This window comes from Hippopotamus amphibius, chromosome 13, assembly GCF_030028045.1.
Source record: "Hippopotamus amphibius kiboko isolate mHipAmp2 chromosome 13, mHipAmp2.hap2, whole genome shotgun sequence".
Classification (NCBI taxonomy): Eukaryota; Metazoa; Chordata; class Mammalia; order Artiodactyla; family Hippopotamidae; genus Hippopotamus; species Hippopotamus amphibius.
In genome coordinates, this window is record NC_080198.1 from 41,669,648 (window position 1) to 41,676,782 (window position 7,135).

Here is a 7,135-nt window from a genome sequence, read left to right on the forward strand (position 1 = left end):
CACGAGTCCATATGTTTAAATAAACACTTGAATAAGTAAATAAGAAGGAGAAGGGACAGTTCTTTAAAGCAGAATTCCAATTCATATATGCAGAAAGAATGATAGAAACAGGAAATCAGCAATAGGCAAAGAGCATTGTAATAACTGTCATCCCAAGGCATTATCAATGGATGCTAAATCAATGGGCAAAAGAATGACAAAGAGGATATTTGCACAGTCTCAAAGTATCTCAAGATAATCATTAATTAGAAAGCGAAAAATAGAAACTGAGCAAGACACCTGCCACCTTCACCAAGTGATCAAAGTCAACGTCACCAGGAGTAAGACATGTTGCTATCACGTATCTCTGATATGATTCATAACATCACTTCTGGTGTTCTTCTCCAAAATGCATTATGTCAATCTCATCATGAGAAATTTCAGACAAACCCAAATTGAGGGCCATTCTACAAAATGCATGCTCAGTACTCTTCAGAAGTGGCAAGGTCATAAAAGACAAGGCAAGACTGAGAAACTGTCCCAGATTAAAAGAGACATGACAATTAAATGTAATGTGCGATGCTGTGTGGAATCTGAAACATAAAAGGAGATTACTGGGAAAATTAATGAGTGTATCAATTAGGATTCTTGGTTGTAAGCAACATAAACCAACAAGATTTATTGGAAAACCATCAGGGTAGAGAGGAGGAGACCAGAGTTGAACCTAGGCAGACTGGCTCCATAAATCCAGCTCCTAATTACTTCATTTTGCTTCCTTTCGACAAATAAATAAGCCTTTACTAAGACTCTCTGTGTTCCAGGCACTGGAGATACAAAATTAAACAAAGAATTGGTCCCTGAACTCAATTATTCACAACCATGTTGGAATCCCCAGTCCGGAGCACAGTGCCAGACTCCTGGCAGGTGCTTCATAACTGGCAATCAAATGAACCCATGAACCAACATGGTAGCTAGCCCCCAAGACGGCCCCCAATGATCCCCACTTCCTGATGCTGACTCTTTAGGAAGTGCCCTCCTGTACTGAATAGCGTTGTCCTGTGGTACCAATATAACATAGTGGAAATGATGGTGTGTGCCTTCTGAGGCTAGCTCATGAAAGACATTGTGGCTTCAACCTCCTTTTCTAGGATCACTTGCTCTGGGGAAGCCACGTCACAGACACTCAAGCAGTCCAGGTTCACATGACAAGAAACTAAAGCCTCCTGCTAAGAGCCATGTGAGGGAACCATTTTGGAAGCAGATCCTTGAGTCCTGGTCAAGCCTTCAGATGCCTGCAGCCCTGGCTGGCATCTTGACTTGCACATCATGAGAGACCGTGAGCAAAAATTACTCAGCTAAGCTGTTCCTAAATTCCTGATCCACCAAAACTGTGTGATAATAGTTTATTATTGTTTTAGGTAGCTACATATTGGGGCAGTTTATTACCTAACAATAAATAACAAATGCAGTCAGTGAATGAATGAAATGTCAGACTATCCTTTCCCCCCTGTGTCTTGTGCTTACCTTCATAGCATTGTCATGACATTTGACTGTTTACATGCCTGCAGCACCTGATGCCCTGAGGGCAGAGATGGTCCTTGGTCTCAGGATCCCCAGTGCCTGATGTCATACCTGACATATGGCAAGTGCTCAATAAATATTTGCTGAATGGATGAGTGAAAAGAGACAAATGGAGTCCTAAACTCATCTTTATCCAAAGTTCTCTAGCAGGCCTAAAAGTATTACTACTGGAAAGGAAGGAAAGGGATAGATTTTTATTGAGAACACTTAAGTCAGTAGGGTGTCTTCCTCCTGACTTCCAGTCATCAATGTGTTCCAAATAGTTCTGAATTTGAAATAGAAACAGAAGTGTTTAATAAGGAGATCAATGCCCTCCCTCCACTCACTTGGATTGAGGAATGACACTTCTCTCTAGGCCACAAAGGTATAAAATGACCCTTCTTAGGTCACGTCAGTGGGCTGGCTTGTCACTGTTTTGCAAATAACACAATCTATGGAAATCGACTATATATAAAATTTACGTTTTTCCCACTACTTAAGAAAGCCACCATTAAAAATTATGAGAACTAAGACAACCTATGGAATGGGAGAAAATATTTGCAAATTATGTGACCAACAAGGGATTGACTTCCGAAATATACAAACAGCTCATATAGCTCAATATCAAAAAAACAAACAACCCAATCAAAAAATGGGCAGAAAACAGGTAGCTCTGAAAGATGAGTTAAAGGTGATGCTGAGAGCAGGAAAGTTAGTTGAACGTCCATTGAATATGAGGTCAGTGGCCCAGACATAGGGAAAACTGGAGGTTGGAGGGAATGATTAGTGAAGAAGAGCCCGAACCTCAGTAAAACCACTATTATGCCTTTAATACACGGGGGGGGCACCATGTAAGCTATTGTTTGAGGAAAGGTGTTGTCACTGGGGAAAAAGTTTTCCCTAAACCATCATCTCACACCATCGCAGACTGAGGGTATTGTTTAACATTTGGCTAAAATATCTCACTGAGTAATCAGGCGAATGCGTGAGGGCTCTGGCCTTAATTAAAAACATCAGAAAGAAGTTAAAGTAAGAGCATAAGTCTGGGAAGGCCAACCAAGAGTCTAAAGATGAAAACTCCTCATTTTGTTTTCAAAAACAAGAGTTAATTTTGGAGACAAATCTACCTGGAGTTATTTTCATAGGACCCCTTCCTCTGGCTCATTCTGTCACCTAATGATCTTGTTTTAGTTGCCTTTGACACAAAAGGGGATGTTCGAAATTCCTAGAAAAAGGAAGAGGATTTCAAGTTTAATTGTAACCTTAATCTAACCTGGGTTTGTTACATATTTTTCAGTAATTAAACTGCATGGAGTCAGATAGCCAGAGTTGAGCCTCAACTCTACCATTTATTAGCCAGGTAACACTGGCAATTTGTTAACCTCCTAGGGCCTTGGTTGTCTTAACTATAAAAAAATGAGAATATCGATACCTACATCAAAATGTTGAAGTTAGGATTTAATAAGATAATGGGTAATAAAAGAGTTTTACACAGTGGAAAAAAAAAAAATGGGCAGAAGACCTAAATAGACATTTCTCTATAGAAGACGTACAGATGGCCAAAATGCACATGAAAAGACGCTCAACATCACTACTTATTAGAGAAATGCAAATCAAAACTATGCGGTATCACCTCACACTGGTCAGAATAACCATCATCAAAAAGTCTACAAATAATAAATTCTGGAGAGGATGTGGAGAAAAAGGAATCCTCCTACACTGTTGGTGGGAATGTAAATTGGTGAAGCCACTATGGAGAACAGTATGGAGGTTCCTTAAAAAACTAAAAATAAAGTTACCATATCCAGCAATCCTACTCCTGAGCATCTATCCAGAAAAGATTAAAACTCTAATTCCAAAAGATAATGCACCCCAGTGTTCATACTAGCACGATTTACAATAGCCAAGACGTGGAAGCAACCATTCAACAGATGAATGGATAAAGAGGATGTGGTACATGTATACAATGGACTATTAGTCACAAAAAAGAATGAAATAATACCATTTGCAGAAACATAGATGAACCTAGATTATCATACTAAGTTAAATAAGTCAGACAGAGAAAGACAAATACTGTATGACATCACTTATATGTGGAATCTAAAATATAATACAAATGAACTTATTTACAAAACAGACTCAAAGACATAGAAAACAAACTTATGGTTGCCAAACGGGAAGGGGTGGGGGGATAAATTAGGAATTCGGGATTAAAAGATACACACCACTATACATAAAACAGATCAACAACAAGGACCTACTGTACAGCATAGAGAACTATATTCAATATCTTGTAAATAACTGGTAATGGAAAATAATCTGAAAAAGAATATACATATATGTATGTATAACTGAATCACTTTGTTGCACACCTGAAACATAAATCAACTACAATTAAAAATTTTTGAGAACTATTGATCAATGTGGAAAACATATAACGTTCAGTGGGGAAAGCAAGGACAAAATTAGGTGGGCATCACAAAGACTGTATTGGGTACCTCTTCAGATCTGCTTGGCCCTGCCCGTCTCTTAGTCCCATCCAGGCTGGCGTGACCAGCTCTGAGTTGACTCCAGCCAGCTTCTCACAGATGCACCCTGACATTATGTGTCCCCTGCTTAGGCTTCTCACCCTGGGGCTTCTCGGTCAATGCCATCACCTGGGAAACCCACTCAGCACCCATGCAACTGCAGCTCAGAAATGGGGGGCAGTGACCCAGGGAGAAATCCTTTGACCAACGGGGGTCTGGGAACCAATGGAAAAATGCTTCTCTCTTTCTCTCCCAGCCCACGCAAGGTCTTCCTATGGCTCCTCAGGTCATCTCTGATCCAGTACCCAGCTGTGGCCAGTTCTATAACACATTCTTGCAGCTTCGCTCCCCGTTTCTCATTCCTGCTCCCTGAAATCATGTTCCTCAGTAAAATACTTGCACGGAAACCTTTGTCTCAGACTGCTTTCTGGGGAACCAGGCCAAGACAAGCATCAGCGTTCAAATAAAATGTATGTTAGGGACAGGCACTGCAAGGGAAAAGCACCAATATGACGGTACTGGTTGTGTTAGAGTTGGGGGCAGCGGATTATGAGTGGGTTTGTTTTTCTTTTCTTTTCCCTATTTTAAAATTCTTTCTCTCTCTCTCTCTCTGGCTACATGGCATGGCTTGCGGGATCTTAATTCCCCAACCAGGGATTGAACCCGGGCCACAGCAGTGAAAGCGCTGAGTCCTAACCACTGGGCAACCAGGGAATTCCCCTAAACTTTTTCTTAAACAATGCTTTACTTTTATAATTAAGAAACGTACACTTAAAAAATCATTTCCATTTTGCAAAAAAAGAAAGTGTTTAATAAAACCAAAGGGAGAAAAAAGTGTTTCTTACATTAAAATATTAAACAGCCTATTAAATTGTTTTTAGGATATAATCACAACTATGTAAAAGATTTAAAAATTGAAAGCAAATGACAAAAAATCCATTTCCACTTTGAAAGTCACTGTTGGAAATGGTACTGAACTAGATAGAAAAACTGACAGGATGCCATTTGGGGACCTCCGCTCAGATGCTAATTGTCTCCCTTAAGCGGCAGGGGTAAGGGAGAGGCGCTGAGAAAGCTTCCCGCTCCGTGGGGGGAATACCGGGAGTGGAGTTAACTAGCCAGAGGGATGCTAAGGAGAATCTGTCCTCTCTACCCTGCTGGTTGCTGAGTTTGGCATGGAGTGTTTTTCAGCATTTTGACCAGCTGCAATTTTGGCACTTTCTTCTACTTAAAACATCTCTATTAATATTGACATATTTAAACGTCCCAGGAACCTTTGGGAAAAGCGCTTCAGCTCTTATGGAGTCTCCTCATCCCACCTAGTCAGTGGCCAAGGTTAGGGCTGGGATCTCTGGGGGAGTGGGGTAGGAGACAGGGGTTCTGGTGGGAGACAACTTATGGGTTTCTATGGGTAGGAACAATCATGACAGCATCTTTTGGGGAGGAAAAATGCTATGGATCCTGGAGGAGGCCAGGGTTGATGGAAGAAGGTCAGGGGCAGGGTAGGGCAGGGCAAGCAGGGATGTTTCCTTTGGGCTGTTCTGGAGTCTTAACAGCCCTCCATTTGAGACTGGTCCTGGTTGGTGACACACTTGAGGCTGTCAATTCCAGTCAGAGAAGGGTGACAGAGACCTGGAAATTTCAAGCTCCAAATCCCTTCCCTGCCTGCAATTTTTTCTTTTTTCTATTTGGCCACGCCACTTGGCTTGCTGGATCTCAGTTCCCCAACCAGGGATTGAACCCGGACCAAGGCAGTGAAAGCCCAGAATCCTAACCACTAGGCCATCAGGGAACTCCCTGCCTGCATTTTCTAGCAATGTTTACAGAGTCACCCAAATGTGTTGGTTTTGTTTTTCATGCATTCATGTGGGAATTACCCCAGAGAATCCCTGGTATTCCAGGAAGTCGGATGACAGGGCTTGGGATAGTCTGTTGGGTACTCTCAGGGCTTCTCTTCACCTCAGGGGGGTCAGTCAGATCCCCCAGATGGTAAAGTGTCAGCTTCAGAATAAAGTCCCCAAGGGCCCAGCTTGTGCCTGCAGCAAACCCCCCTCCCCTGCTGGGTCTTTAGAGTCTTTAAATGCGCTTTCACAGCGCCCTGGAGGTGGCTGGGGTATTGATCCACATCATCACCTCCATTTTACAGAGGAGGAAACTGAGGCCAGAAGAAGCCAAGCAATTAGAAACACAATAATATAAATAATATATGGTACAGCTCAAACCTATCCACCTCTCTGGTCCCCACATTTAGTAGTCTTTTCTTTACAACCACAGTCCAGCAGTTCTCAAATTTTCCATCTCAGAATGCTTTTATACTCTTAAAAATTAGTGAAGACCCCAAAGAGCTTTTGTAAGCTCCTTGAGGGCAGGGATCAGCTTTCTCAGTTTTGTATGCCTATCTACCCCCAAAGGAATTCGCACACAGTAGGTGGTCTAATTCTTATGACTGGATTAGAAAGAGAGGATGAAAAGAAAATGAAAGGAAAGACAACCCCAGGTCCAATGTGACTGTGGTGTTACCTACCTGACCATCACACCAGCTCGTCCTTTGGACGCCCTTGCCTACCATAAACACTGCCCCTTCACGAATGCTCCACAGTGACGGACAGAGCCGGTAGGCCAGGAGAAGCTGCAGACAGAATCATCTTCATAGAACAGGCAACATTTATGAGCACATCCTGTACGCCCGGCACTGTTCTATCAGTTTACATGGATGGTATTTAACCCTGTTTCTCAGCTGGTATTATTTTTATGGATGAGGGAAACTAAGGCACAGAGAAGTTAACCCGTCCACAGTTATAAAAGGAGTAAATGGAGGATCCAGTGTCTGCTCCGGAGTCTGCTGGTTTAACCACTCCGCAGTGCTGCCTCTCAGTGGGAAAGAGTAACCTGGAAGGGGCTGCCACAATACAGGCGCATCTAAAGGAAGATGATGAGGCTTCGGCGAGGGAAAAACAGCCAAGGAATCAGCCCCCAGTTCACACTCACCCCTGCGATCACATATAAATATACCCAAGTCCAGTGGAGTGCAAGTAAATCTTCAATAGCCAGCTCTCTGGAGTGGCAGG